The sequence below is a fragment of the Pan paniscus genome, chromosome 14 (genome assembly GCF_029289425.2).
Source record: "Pan paniscus chromosome 14, NHGRI_mPanPan1-v2.0_pri, whole genome shotgun sequence".
NCBI lineage: Eukaryota > Metazoa > Chordata > Mammalia > Primates > Hominidae > Pan > Pan paniscus.
Window position 1 is genome coordinate 92,885,627 of NC_073263.2, and position 14,532 is coordinate 92,900,158.

A 14,532-nucleotide genomic window follows, 5' to 3' on the forward strand; every position below is an offset into this window, starting at 1 on the left:
GTTCGGACAAATGTTCTATGAATATCTAGTTTGTCTAGTGTGAGGTTTTAACTCTGATGTTTCATTGTTGATTTTCTGTCTAGGTACTCTGTCCATTACTAAGAGTGGGAAGTTGAACTCCACTACTATGACTGTATTGCAGTCTATATCTCCCTTTAGGTCTATTAATGCTTGTTTTATATACTTGGGAGCTCCAGTGTTGGGTACATAGACATTTATAATTGTTATACCCTTTTACTGTATTGACACTTTTATCATTATATAGTGAATGTCTTCATCTCTTTTTATAATCTTTGACTTATAGTCTATTTTATCTGATACAAACAGAGCTACTCTTGGTCTTTTTTGTTTCCACTTGCCTGGAAAAACTTTTTCCATCATTTCTCTATGTGTTAGTCTATGTGTTTCTCTACAGGTAAGGTAGGTTTCTTGTAGGCAGCATATAGTTGGGTCCACTTCTTTATCCATTCAGCTACTCTATGCCTTTTAGTTGGAGAATTGAGTCTATTCACATTCAGTGTAATAAATAAGGACTTGCTACTGCCATTTCGTTGCTTATTTTCTGATTGTTTTGTAATTCCTCTCTTCCTTCTTTTCTTGCTATCGTCCTTTATGGTTAAGTGATTCCCTCTAGTAGCACTGTTTAATTCATTGCTTTTTATTTTTAGTGTATCTATTACAGGTTTTTGCATTGTAATTACCATGAGGCTTACAAAAACATCTTATAGATAAAACAAGTTATTTTAAAGAGATGACAACTTATCTTACATTACACACACACCACAAAACAAACAAACAAAAGCTTTTAAAGAAAACTCTACACTTTAACTTCATCCTTTTCACTTTTTGACTTTCACTTGTCTCAATTTGCATATTTTATAATGCCTATCTCTCTTAACTTGTTTCTGTAGCTATTATTGTTTTTGATAGATTTGTCTTTTAGGTCTAATATTAGAGTTCTGAGTCGATTGCACACAACAACTATAGTATTGGAATATTCTGGGGTTGTCTCTGTACTTAATTTTACCAGTGGGTTTTAAACCTTCAAAATTATTTTTGGGCATTAGTATTTTTTTTCCTTTTAGATTGTAAAACTCCCTGTAGCATTTCTTTTTAATATTGCTCCAGTGGTGATGAATTATTGTAGCTTTTGTTTGTCTGGGGAAGACTTTACCTCTCCTTCATAGTTGAAAAATAGATTTGCTGGACAAAGTATTCTTGGCTGGCAGGTTTGTTTTTTTTTTTCTTTCAGTGCATTGAAAGTGTCATTCTTCCTGGCCTGTGTGGTTTCCCTTAAGAAGTCTATTGCCAGATGAATTGGAATTCCTTTCTATATTATTTGCTTCTATTATCTTGCTGCTTTTAGAATAATTTATTTGCCTTTGACATTTGAGAGTTTGATTATTACATGCCTTGGGGTAGTCTTATTTGGCGTACTGTTTGGTGTACCTGTTTGGTGTACTCTGAACTTCCTGTACCTGTATATTTATATCTTTCTTAAGTTTTGGAATGTTTTCTGTTATTATTATTTTTAAATTAAGCTTTCTACCCCTTGCTCTTGCTCAGCTCCTTCTTGAACACCAACAATTCTTTGACTTGGTGTTTTGAGGTAATTTTCTTTATCTTATAAGCAATCTACATTCCTTTTCATTCTATTTTCTTCTCTTCTGATTGTATAATTTCAAATAGCCTTCATTTAAGTTCACTTATTCTTTCCTCTGCTTGATCCACTCTGCTGTTGAGATCCTCCAATGTGTTATTCAGTTCAGTGAATGTACTTCTCAGTTCCAAGATTTCTGGGTCTTGTAATTATTATTATTTCAACCTGTTTGTTAAATTTCTCTAATATATTTCTGAATTGTTTTTCTACATTATCTTGGATATCACTAAGTTATTCATACTGCTGTAAATTTTTTATACTGCTATAAATTTTTATACTGCTATAATTCTTGGTGAGAGAGCTCACATATTGCTCTCTTGTTAGGGTCAGTCACTGGCTCTTGCTTTGTCCATTTGGGAAGGTCATAGTTCCCTATTTGCTATCATTTCTTATGTCTTTGCATTGAAAAATTAGTTATTTATTTCAGTCTTCTGGTCTGTCTTGTTTTGATTTTTTAACAAATAAATAGCGTCTTGCTCTATCATTCAGGCAGGAGTTCAGTGGTACAATCATGGTTCACTGCCAACTCAGCTTCCTGGGCTCAAGTAATCCTTCCACCCCAGCCTCAAGAGGAGCTGAGACTACAGGCACGTGCCACTACACCTGGCTAATTTTCATTTTTTGTAGAGGCAGGGTCTCGCTATATTGCCCAAGATGATCTTGAACTCCTGGGTTCAAGTGATCCTCCTGCTTTGGCCTCTTAAAGTGCTGGGATTACGGGCATGAGCCACTGTGCCCAGCCTTGTTTGTTTTTCATTGAATATGTTTGCTTAGAGATTCTTCATAATTTACCTATTGAGTTTCTTATGTTTTCCCACACTAAGTCACTACCTCCTTTTTGGTGCTAAATGGTGCCTAAAGCCCAGGTTTGTCTCAGCTCTGGCAAATAATCAGAACACTGCCCATTCAGAGTGGGAAAGATCCCAGAGGGGATATCTGTGTAGTGTTGAAAGACTTGCTAGGGGTTTGTGCCCAGGGGACCTGTGGAACATACCCACTTCAGCATGGTGCTGCCGAACAGCCATTCTAATTTGGCGTCTCCTTTGGCTGAGCTACACAGCAGAGTTTCCAGGGGTGGAGATGCTAGTCTAGCTTCCACCCTTTGCCACTGGCTGTCCTTAGAGATATATCTCTCTTCAGGCAATCATGATGCTTCCTGTGGTTTGAGGCATGGACAGGTCTCCCGCCAAAGAAAAGATGGTGGGGAAGCTGCTTGTCCACCTCAATTTCACTTTTTCTAGTGTAGAAAACATGAGTCAAGGACAAGTTTTTGCACACTGGTGCCAGTCAGCTTGGGATAAGGAGTGTTGCATATGCATATGTGAAAATCTGATTCTCTCACAGTCTGGTTGGAGAGTTGTTGTTGTTGTTGTTGTTGTTGGTTGTTTGCTTGTTTTTACTTTTTTTTTTGTGACCCCAGGAACTGACTCATCTTCATATTTGAGTTCTGGGATATTCCTGGTGACAGTTTCAGTGCTGTATATTTGTTTTTGGTTTTCCATGGGGGAAAGCAAAGCTGGCTTGTGTCTACACCACCATTTTTGAAGCTGGAAGTTTCCTGTTTTAGTTTTTATGTCAGGGATATGTGATACAATATATAGTGCCCTAGAAATTTAATGAATCAACCTATATCTAGCCCACACAGCTGAAATTCCCCATTGGCCTACCTGTGAAGTAGTCACTCTGATATTAGAACAACTCAAATGACACATGGACAATGGAGGAAGGCAGTGTCTAATGCTCTTTAAGACAGAAAACTTTCTGCTTAGGGCCAGAGATGCTTTGGAAATCACTGAGCCTTCCCAGATAAAATGTGTTTTCTTAAGACCCACTCATGACACCAGTAATTTGTTCAGAGCTTCATCTTTGTTTCTGTTTCTCTGATTCGGAGTGTTTATATCCTGTTTATATCTTTCTGCTTCCCTGCCATTTTGATTATACCCCTTACCCCCAGCCATTATTAATATTTTATTCCTTGGTCTCAACTCCCTCCTGATTTTGTAACTCAAAAGCCTGACAATCTTAACAGATTCTTATATCAGTATCTCAGTCATCTGTTTATTCTGGTATTTTCTGATCTCTGGCATCCCACTGGTTCTTACCAAGGCTTCAAAGCTTCAAAGCTTACCAAGGCTTACCAAGCTTTGTATAATACTACATGAATGTAAATTAAACCCAAATGTGTCTCCCATTTCAGATAAGATTATAAGACATATTTATTAAATATGTCTCTAAGGATACATTAATAGAATGGTAATTGCACTCATAATTCTTTAGATAGGATTTTCATACTCATTAATTATTTCAACAAACAATTTTTGAGTACACACTTTGTGGCAATTATTTTAAGTGAACATGTATTAGATTTTAAAATAGTCCAATCTTTTTTTTACCAATATTAGGCACTAATCTTTCTTGAACACTGATTATTAAAATAACCAACTGCTACAGCTAATGTTCAATGAGGATCTAAACAATGTATATTAAAACATCCAGCTCACCTGGATAATGTAAGATGTCAGTCATCTCTTAACCATGTAGTACTGCAAAAGAGAATTCCCTTGGCTAATGTTAGAGACTAGTCTTTTCTTAAATATTTGGCATCATAAAAGCCACCTCTTCTGACTGCTGGGCATTAGTAAGTAGTTTCTTAAATATTAACTGTGATGATTTGTCCATTCTGCTAACGACTCCTTAATTGCAAAGAACACATAAAAGCCAGCAACAGCAAATATGTAAGAATTTAACTACATTGCCCTTGTGTGTATCTCATTAATCCCTGCCCTTCTGTTTACCTTGGGTTCTTACACTGATTTCTTCCTGCTTGCTGTTATTGCTGTTAGTACTATTTTGAAACTGAGAAGTAACACACACAGAAAAAAAGGCATAAAGTACACCAATTATAAGTGTGTAATGGTGACTTTCATTTACATCTATGTAACCACTTAGAGCAAAATATAGAATATTTCCAGCACCCACCTTCCTAGGCTATTTTCTATACCCTATTCCCATCCTTCGGGCTCCATCTTCCTCCTTGTTTCAATATCCTGCTTGGGTTTTTATGACTCATATGCTTCAGTTTTCCTCATCCTTTCCTATCTTGACTTGGCTTTAAATACTTCATTGGATAAATTTTACTTGTGGCTCTTAATAACAGCTACCATGACATCGCAGCCAGAGAAGGAGAACAATTTGCTCTAAATATCTTGCAAGCAAATGTTAACACTGGGCACATGTAAGCATGTATGGCTAAATCAAATATTTGCTTTTTAATTTATACCCACATAATTTTGGAAAATTCTTACAAACAAATATGTCAGACATAGCTGGTCTTCCTACTAACACAATGCCATTATGCATATATTCTCAGAGAACAAAGAAAATCATTCACATTCTCAAGGATGGTTTCTGTGACTTGGGTGGGTACTGATTTCTCCCCGGACAATTGCAGTACAGAGCTCCCACTTATTCTCCATAATGTTAATTGGTCCTTACAGTTTTATCATTTCAGACATGATTTGTCAGTACTGTTCAAATTCAGTCTTGGTTTTACCTGGTCAAAACTTTGTAATATACTTATTTGTTTTGAACATGAGTATGTGAAAAATAAGCTGGTATATTAAAATTTACTGTCTGCACAGGGGAAAGGCTTAATTAACTGGTATTTAGGGGAACTAAGGTGCACTGGTTTGCAAAATTTATCAAACGTGTATTTCCTTCACTGTAGTCTCATGTAAATAATACTTCTGAGTTTTTATAATTTTATCAGTTTATTTATTCTTTGCACACTTTTAGAAATACAGCAATTGAACCTTCATAAATATTCCTTCTGAAAATGTTGCTATCCAACTTTTAAAGTGCCCCCAGAAAGGCAAATTATTAAAGACATAAATAACCAATCACAATTTACACAAAATAAAAATAAATTTTCATCATCTTGATATACATAGAAATTATTAGGCTTGATGGTTAAGATGAATATTGGTACTTAAGTATAGTTTTGTGAAATAGTATGACAACTGTCAAATCTGTGTTATTTTGAGCAATCTTAAGGACCAAATTATATAATCAATATCTTAAGTTGTTTCTAGAACTATTATCTAGCAGAATAAAGCCAGATAATAGGCTGAATCAATTTGTTTCTTCTGGGAAAAACTGAAGGTAAATCCTACATTTGAAAGCAAGAATATTAAAACAAACAAACAAGCAAACAAACAAACAAGAAAAACCTAAGAAGAGTTTAGCAAATTGAATGAAATCAACTAAAATCAGTAGTATTTGGCAATTTCTCTGCCCTGGACACTTCTTGTTGTTGTCTTTCATTATTTAAAAAAAATTTGTGGATGAGCCAGGTGATCTCTACGTAGCCCTTTTTCACTGCTAAGTGATTGAGAACAAATTCAATTTATCATATCTAAACATGTCCACTCCAGAGAATTTTTTTCAAACATATCACAATCCATGTGAGGAATAATTTTTCCACGATTAAGTATATTTGTTAGTTAAATTAAACTTCAACCCCAGATAGCAAAGATATAACAGTACTCTAATTACCAATGTGTCTTCCCAAACAAGGTTACTACAGTTTAAGGCATTAAGTTTTCAGAATTATTTCTGAAGGTTTTCTGTCTCTCTTTTTTTTAAACTTTATGCCCATAACTCCTTGATGAAGGAGTTGCAATATCCTGGGCCAGTTTCTCATTGCTTCCTTATGTGTTAATTAATAACATACATATGCAATAGAGATAAAAACAGGCACAAACATTTATCAAGATTAATCAGCTAATAGTAATGATTAATCAAACATTTTTATTTCATTCAAGAACTAAGTACCAGAGCTTGTCAGTCGTGATTCATATAAGTATGACCAGGGAATTTTTTGAAAAGGATTTTGGCCTCACTTCTTACCACCTAAATTAGAATATCTGCAAGTAAGGGTCACACATTTGCATGTTTCAAAGGCTCTTGGTTGATTGTAAAGTACAGCTGGGCTGGGAACCACTGAGTTAAGAACAAGAAATTGAAAATAAGCCATTTCCAATTTTGATGTTTCATTCTTCTAGTGAAAACAAATGAAAAACTAGTGAAACACTTTACCACGATGTACCGTAACAATATATTGCCTTTAAATGTTTAAATTCAAAATGTGTTAGTTTTATAAAAGCCATACCACTTTACATATACTGATAGACATCAATGCATAGCAATCTTCCTTAAGGGTAGAGACTGTATCCTCTTTATTGTGACAAATAATACCTATTCTGTCTATTTTTCTTAATTAAATAATAATTATACCCATCTGGTTCTACAGAGTACCACAGTAACAACTTCAAAGATATGAAAACACAGTAATTTTTTCAAATTGCTTCTTTATTCAAAACCACACACGTTCATTTTTCCCTCTATAATTTATAATTTCTTAATTCCAAAACCTTAAGTCTATCAGGTTAAATGACTATGGTCTTTGTGTTCACTATAAATTTATTGTCATTAGTAGCATCTTGGAATGCCATTTGTAGTGAATAATTCATATATTCATGTTATGCAGGATTATCTACTACCATAAACAAAATGCAGATGTTCTAAATTCTAAATTAAGGATGTAAAATAACCTGCCATCAGAATAACAGTTGGATTAGACATTGGAACAAGTAAAAAAAAAAAAAAGGTTGAAGACATGAAATCTTCAGCTTATTTGTGAAAGATTCATGGTAATCAATAATATTCTGGAGTTCCTAAACTTTTCATGGACACGGGTTCTGTCTTATCCCTCCTTATATCTTTGACCAGTGCAAGCATAGCAGACACATAATACATAATTGCTAAAGTGGACCGAACAGTTTCAATGGAAAACATAATTAATATGGGAGGACTAGACTGTGTCTTTTCAGACATTTATAGATATATATTGTAAAAAAATCCCAAATTTCATCATTGAATGTGTGTCATTGATTACTGTTTGCTACATTACAAGAGTCCAAAATGTTCTCGGTTTATAACCAGTTCACTTTCTGAACTCAAAGTGGTGTTTAAATTTGTATTCCTTTTCCGTAAAATACAAATGCTGTGGGAAAATAATACATACTTATAGGCATCTATGTTAAAAATGCCAATTCGCAAAAATATGAAATAATTGCTTAGCCAATTTTTAGACCCTCTGAATTACTATTTAAATTATATATAAATACAGGTTTAAAATAACACTAGAAGTTGTCTTTAACTTAGATTCTTGCATCATTCCTATGTTTTCACATCTATAATGTGAATGTGATTATTGTTTTATTAGTTTCTTAAACCCTATAATTATGCTAAAACATAACATTTTAACTGAATTTATCTTTCAAAAATTCAACACATTTAACTCAGTTGATACTGACATAGTTAAACAATAAAAGGTAGGAAATAAAATCCTCAATATTATTTACAAGGTCAATAACTTTTCAGATCTTCTTAATTCATAACATCTATAAGACCGAAACACATGGGTAAAAAGTAAAAAATACAGATATTCTCTATTACTTTCTATATATCATGTAAACTGAGGGCTATATAGAACTCTGATGTTGAACTGAGCTTTTCATTTTATCTAAAACGTTCTGAATGTTCTGGATTGTGTAAAACAGTACTGTGTTTTAGCTGACTTGAGAAGGCTGTGTGTCTCACTTTGGCATTTCAGATTGCTTTATTTTTACATTCCTTGGTTGCAGAAGGCATTTGTTAGCAGTTCACATATTTTTGTGATCTTCAAAATCATAACCACAAAAATCTTCCCTTTAGTTATCAAGTATACCCAAGTGTGGCCCCTAAAATCGGGGAAGATAGGTTTCTCACTAGTAGTGACTTCCAAAAAACATCAAGTTGGCTAAGCTTCAAATTCATTTGGGATTAAAACGTTTTCAATTATTGTAATTATACTTAAGATAATTTATTAATTTTGAAAGGAAGTATGAGCGAAACCCTTAAAAATAAAATGCAACCTACTAATTCTGAAACTTTCTGGAATTTCCAAGTCAGTAGGTTTAAATGAATTTGCGTCTTCCAAAATCCTGATTACCATAAAAAATGTGTATACATTAAGAATTATTTCTTATACTGTAGTCACAGAAAATAGTTGCTTGTATGTCAGATTTCCATAGAAATATAGTGAGATATCTAAAAACAGCTTTTTAAAGCTAGTAGTATTTCAATGTTGACTTTAATTGGAAGGAAACTATGAGATGAATAACTCCTGCTAAGAAACCTGTATATAGGTGGGATTTCCCATGATTCAGAGAGTGTGATGAACAATCTTACTCACAACATCCCCCCGCCTCAACCATTCTAATTTGAAACAGAAGATAAAGTTTTAAAGAAAAAGGTATTGACATATTAGTCAATGCCGACCAAAAGTAACGTAAAATTAGACTTGTAATAAAATTAGCAGTGTTTTCCTCTTTGAAACGTTCATAAATGACTATATTACAGAAATATTAGATATTGTAAAATTTCAGATTTGGCCTTTTATTTTGATTTACAAAGAAAGGAATGTCTAGAAACTAGACTCAATAAAAAAAAGAGTAGCAAAACTTTAATCCACTATTTTTTATGTCATCACTAGTTTGACAATTGGATTTAAGCAAAGCATGATAAAATGAGTCAAAAAGACAGTAAATGACAATACTGTCAAGGTTTGAATGTCAAAAATTTTAACATTGGGGCATTAAAGACATCCTTTGGTAATGTGTGTTTTACAGTTGACTTGTACAATCACGAACCAGTGATATGTGCTTTGCAGTAGCTACTTACTAGATTTAAACCAATTTATAATTGCTGTATTTCTCGTAAATGTTATGAATCCTCACTTTTAACAATTATGTTTCTGAGAATTCCGGAATTTCCTGAACCACAATGTGAAGAAGGAGGTGCTCCTGATTGGGCTTCTTTTCTCAGCTTTGTGGTTGTTTATGAGGTTCTTTCCGAGCTATGCTATTTCTACTGGAGAACCCAGAGTTCTTACTAAATGCAGCTGGGCATGAGAGGGGAGGCTCAGGTACTGCAGCTGTGAAACCTCTGCTCGGGCATGCGTTTTGGTTTACACGCGGCCAGGTTAAGGAAACACATTGCCACGAAGTGTGCATTCACAAGAGTGTCGGGTGTAATGTATTTATTTCTGGGTCTCAAACGATCTTTGCAGCGAGTAATTCTGTTTCGATGTTAAAGTCACTGGATTTTACTTCTCTGGTTCCGGTTGGCCTGGAGCAGGCCCCTAATTACCTCGGAAACCCACCAAGGGCCGGTAAAGTAATAAACTGTGATCGCATCGCGTACACGTCGAGTCCCAGGGAGAGCAGGGCTCCCAGGAAGCCCCGGGAAGCGTGCGCTTCCAGGAGGGTGTGCGGCGCGCGGGGGTCTGCACGCGCGCAGAGCTTGTTAACGGAGGGCGTGCCGGAGGCGTGGCGCGAGGTGTTCGGGCGAGGCGCTCCGCGAGGCAGGCGGCGGTGGGCGGGCCACGGGGGAGCGCGGCCCGGGGAAGGCTGCGCGGCGCCGCCAGCGGCTCCCGGCTCCCGCTCTCCCGGCCGCCAAGAACGAGCCGCCGTGGGCGGGGCCTGCGGTGATTGGCGGGCGGGCGGGGAGGTCGGAAGTACTTTGTTTTTTATGCTAATGAGGGAGTGGGGCTTGTCCGTATTTACGTTGAGGCGGGAGCCGCCGCCCTTCATTCACCCACATGGTCCTTCGAGGTGCCGCCGCCGCCGCCCGACCTGCGCCTTCGCGCCACTTCGCGCCCTCGGGCGAGGCCGAGGGGGTGGGGACGACTCCCGCAGCGCCGCCGGGGCTCGCGCTCCTCCGCGGCTCGCGCTCCTCCGCGAAGCTCTCCTCGCGGGGCGGGCCGGGCCGGCCGGCCGCACCCCCGGCCTGGGGCCTCCGGTCGTAGTAAAGCGCAGGCGGGCGGGGAGGCGGGAGCAGGAGCCCGGAGCAGGAGCCCGCGGCCGGCCAGGCGAAGATGGTGGCGGCTACTCCTCCTGGTGAGTCTGCCCGCCCCTCCGGCGACGGAGGGAAACCTGTTGTGTGCGGCCCGGGTCTGGCGGGCGGGGCGGAGCGGCCCGGGGCGGACTGGCCCGGGGCAGCGTGGCGGCGGCGGCGTGGCCGGGGCGGGTCTCGGCCGTTGGCCGCCCCGGCGTGTGGCAGCCGCATCTGGCTGCCCCCTCGCTCGCCCGCGGGCCGGCCGAGGGCAGGGCAGGGCCGGGGCGGGAGGGTGGGAGGGGGCGGCGTGCGCGTGGCGGCCGCGCCCGGGACCCGCGCAGACCCTGCCTGGGCCGACCCGAAGGCGGGTGGGCGGACGGCGAACACAATGGCCCCTCGGGGAGAGGACGTGCGAGGCCCGTGCCTTCTCCGGGGCCCGGGGCGCGCGCGGGGCGTGGGGTCTCTGGGTAGGAAAGTTTCTCCCGAGGGCGAGAGTTAAAGCGCCTCCAGAACAAAGCGGCGGCGGCGGCGGCACATGGGGCAGGCCGCGGGCCGGGAGGGGGCGCGCCCACGAGGTACCTGCGCGCCAGCGGGCGGCGTGGCGTGGGCGGGAGCCCGCGGTTCCCCAAACTTTGTACGCGCGAGGGTGGGCGGAGGGGCGCCGAGATCGGCGCGGCCTGGGCGCCACCCCCGCTCCGCGTGGGCTTTGTTAGCCCGCGTGGGCAGCCTCGGGGCGGGGCCCGCAACTTCCCCGCCGTGGCCCTCGGAGGAGGCCGCAGTCGGCCTCAGCTGCGGCGTGGAGCCGCCTGCGCCCGGCCGCTTGCTGGGAGTGTGGCGCGGGAGGGCCGGCCCGGCTCGGCGGGAGCGGCGTCCCCGCCGCCATGTTCCTGCGGGGCGGGCTGCACGGGGGTGAGGGCGGGGGACATGGCGGCGACTGCGCGCCGCCGCCGATTGTTCCCGGCTTAGGCCTCGGGCCGCGTGCGACGGGCACCGCGGCCGCGGAGCCCCCGCCCCTCTGGGCCGGGCTCGGGGGGGCTGGGGGACACAAAGGAGGGGCGGCGCGCCCGCGTCCCCGCCGCACTCGGGCCTCGGCGCCGCCGGTCGCCGCGCGGCTGCCGCCGGGAAACGGGTTGGGGGGGTTGCCGCGTCCGGCGGGGCCTGACTCTGACCCGCCGCCCCCTGGCGGCTACGCGGAGAATCGCAGGGCCGCGCTCCCCCTTGTGCGACATGTGCTGCCGGCCCGGGCTCCATGAGCGTGGCGGGCACTTTGCAGTCTCGGGTGTTCCTGCCTGGTCTTCTGTTCCTAAACTGCAGCAAAGGGAAAAGGAACTGAAAAAGGCAGGCTCGTCGTTGCAATATCACCAAAAGAGAAAATTAACGGCATGCCATCAGGACCACAGCAGTTGAAGAAACAACTCTTTATCCCGGCTTGCAGCCACGAGGTCTTGATTGGGGGAGGGGTGGTGAAGAATAGTCTGTGGGCTGCTTTTTTTTTTTTCCTTTTACTGGAGCTGTACAGTGGAGTCGGTGATTGCTGCTGATCATAATCAAGTATTTTAGGAGCTTATTTAGACATGTATCTGATAGTTAAGGATTTTTCAACTTTATTCTCTTAACGCATTTTTCAACTGTACATTATTGGGCTTTTAAATCCTGCTGGTATTGCTCGACTCTTACTCTCACAAATGGATGGAATTAATTGCTGTTAGGAGGTTGGAAAATAGCAAATATAGATTTGGACGGTGGTAGTAATTTTGAGCAAATAATGTTTTATCTTTTTTTTCCTTATTTTTCCCTACTCCAGTCATACACGTGGACCTAACTGCACCAGTAGCTTTTCTGAGAATACTTGCTGAAAAGGAAGTTTTCTGGAATGGGTAAGTGTATTCTGATTTTCTTGAACTTTTCTTAAAAACAAATTTTTCTTGCTATTAAAGTTGAATAAATAGGATTGGTTTCTTAGAGAGTAAAAGTAGGTGTTTCTTACTTTAGACAATGTACCTTTTCTGAAAAACTAACTCATTAAGTACGGATTTGCTAATTTTAAGGTGGTAAAATTACAGTGTAAATATTCCTGTACATTTTTGGAAACTGGCTTATGCAGTTTACGAAATATAATTTTAGACCCTCTTTTAAGTTGGGTGATAAAGTAGATATAACCTGAGATGATAGATTTAAACAGGATATTTACGTTCTGCTACAATTGACTGATAACACTTAAAATGTAGTCTGAACAGTAATTTTGTTAATCATTTCGACAAGTATTTGCTAAGTGGAAGCCAGAAGAGGAGGAAAATGTTTTGCCACGTGGATGTGAAGATTTCCTCTAAAAGGTACACATGGACTGAATTGCCTTTAAATGTTCCAAAATTAGTTCTCATTTATTTGCAGTCTCATTTTGTTTTGTTTTTTTTCTCTATGTGTCAATCCATTTGGGAGAGGCCAGCCATTGGAAGAGCCACCACTTCCAGTGCTAGTTGGATGGTTGGTTATGATTGCCTTCTGTAAAGAATTCTTAAGGCATAAATACGTGTCTAAATGGACCTCATGTCTTTGAGATAATTAAACTAATTTTCTCTTCCCCATTAGGGATTATGCTGAATTTGTATGGTTTATAGTTGTTAGAGTTTGAGGTGTTAATTCTAATTATCTATTTCAAATTTAGCAGGAAAAAAGAGAACATCACCTTGTAAAACGGAAGATTGTGACCAGTCAGAATAATGTCAAAGTGCTTACAGTGCAGGTAGTGATATGTGCATCTACTGCAGTGAAGGCACTTGTAGCATTATGGTGACAGCTGCCTCGGGAAGCCAAGTTGGGCTTTAAAGTGCAGGGCCTGCTGATGTTGAGTGCTTTTTGTTCTAAGGTGCATCTAGTGCAGATAGTGAAGTAGATTAGCATCTACTGCCCTAAGTGCTCCTTCTGGCATAAGAAGTTATGTATTCATCCAATAATTCAAGCCAAGCAAGTATATAGGTGTTTTAATAGTTTTTGTTTGCAGTCCTCTGTTAGTTTTGCATAGTTGCACTACAAGAAGAATGTAGTTGTGCAAATCTATGCAAAACTGATGGTGGCCTGCTATTTCCTTCAAATGAATGATTTTTACTAATTTTGTGTACTTTTATTGTGTCGATGTAGAATCTGCCTGGTGTATCTGATGTGACAGCTTCTGTAGCACTAAAGTGCTTATAGTGCAGGTAGTGTTTAGTTATCTACTGCATTATGAGCACTTAAAGTACTGCTAGCTGTAGAACTCCAGCTTCGGCCTGTCGCCCAATCAAACTGTCCTGTTACTGAACACTGTTCTATGGTTAGTTTTGCAGGTTTGCATCCAGCTGTGTGATATTCTGCTGTGCAAATCCATGCAAAACTGACTGTGGTAGTGAAAAGTCTGTAGAAAAGTAAGGGAAACTCAAACCCCTTTCTACACAGGTTGGGATCGGTTGCAATGCTGTGTTTCTGTATGGTATTGCACTTGTCCCGGCCTGTTGAGTTTGGTGGGGATTGTGACCAGAAGATTTTGAAAATTAAATATTACTGAAGATTTCGACTTCCACTGTTAAATGTACAAGATACATGAAATATTAAAGAAAATGTGTAACTTTTTGTTTAAATACATCTTGTCTTGTTTTCATTCAAAAACATTTCACTTTTGGGGTTGCGTGTCAGATTTGGCAGTATAAATTCTGGCTATATTTTTTGTTGTTAGATTTATTTGGCTGTTAAGTATTGCAATGTGACTAAACATACTGTATACCTGATGATCATCTGTAAAGTTAGAATATACCTTTTTGCTATCTTTGGAGTTAGTGTTATTCCAGGATATTTTACTTAATCTAAAAGTTAATTTATGTTGCTCATATATTACTCAAGTATTTAAATTTAGAGAGAATGCCTCTCTGTTTAAAGCAATGTGTAAAGATGGGTTTTTT

At 40.4% G+C, this 14,532-nt stretch overlaps 6 non-coding genes across 6 annotated transcripts; all 6 read left to right on the forward strand.

Annotated features, from left to right (window-relative positions):
- Positions 1-13,311: 13,311 nt before the first annotated feature.
- Positions 13,312-13,395, forward strand: MIR17 (microRNA mir-17). The gene has a single exon (NR_106594.1). It is a non-coding gene; the product is annotated as a microRNA mir-17 (primary transcript).
- Positions 13,396-13,457: 62 nt separating this feature from the next.
- Positions 13,458-13,528, forward strand: MIR18 (microRNA mir-18). Its single transcript, NR_106595.1, has one exon. It is a non-coding gene; the product is annotated as a microRNA mir-18 (primary transcript).
- Positions 13,529-13,597: 69 nt separating this feature from the next.
- Positions 13,598-13,679, forward strand: MIR19A (microRNA mir-19a). Its single transcript, NR_106596.1, has one exon. It is a non-coding gene; the product is annotated as a microRNA mir-19a (primary transcript).
- Positions 13,680-13,771: 92 nt separating this feature from the next.
- Positions 13,772-13,842, forward strand: MIR20 (microRNA mir-20). Its single transcript, NR_106597.1, has one exon. It is a non-coding gene; the product is annotated as a microRNA mir-20 (primary transcript).
- Positions 13,843-13,898: 56 nt separating this feature from the next.
- MIR19B-1 (microRNA mir-19b-1) lies at positions 13,899-13,985 on the forward strand. Its single transcript, NR_106598.1, has one exon. It is a non-coding gene; the product is annotated as a microRNA mir-19b-1 (primary transcript).
- A 35-nt stretch (positions 13,986-14,020) lies between these two features.
- Positions 14,021-14,098, forward strand: MIR92A-1 (microRNA mir-92a-1). The gene has a single exon (NR_106599.1). It is a non-coding gene; the product is annotated as a microRNA mir-92a-1 (primary transcript).
- The last annotated feature ends 434 nt before the right edge of the window (positions 14,099-14,532 follow it).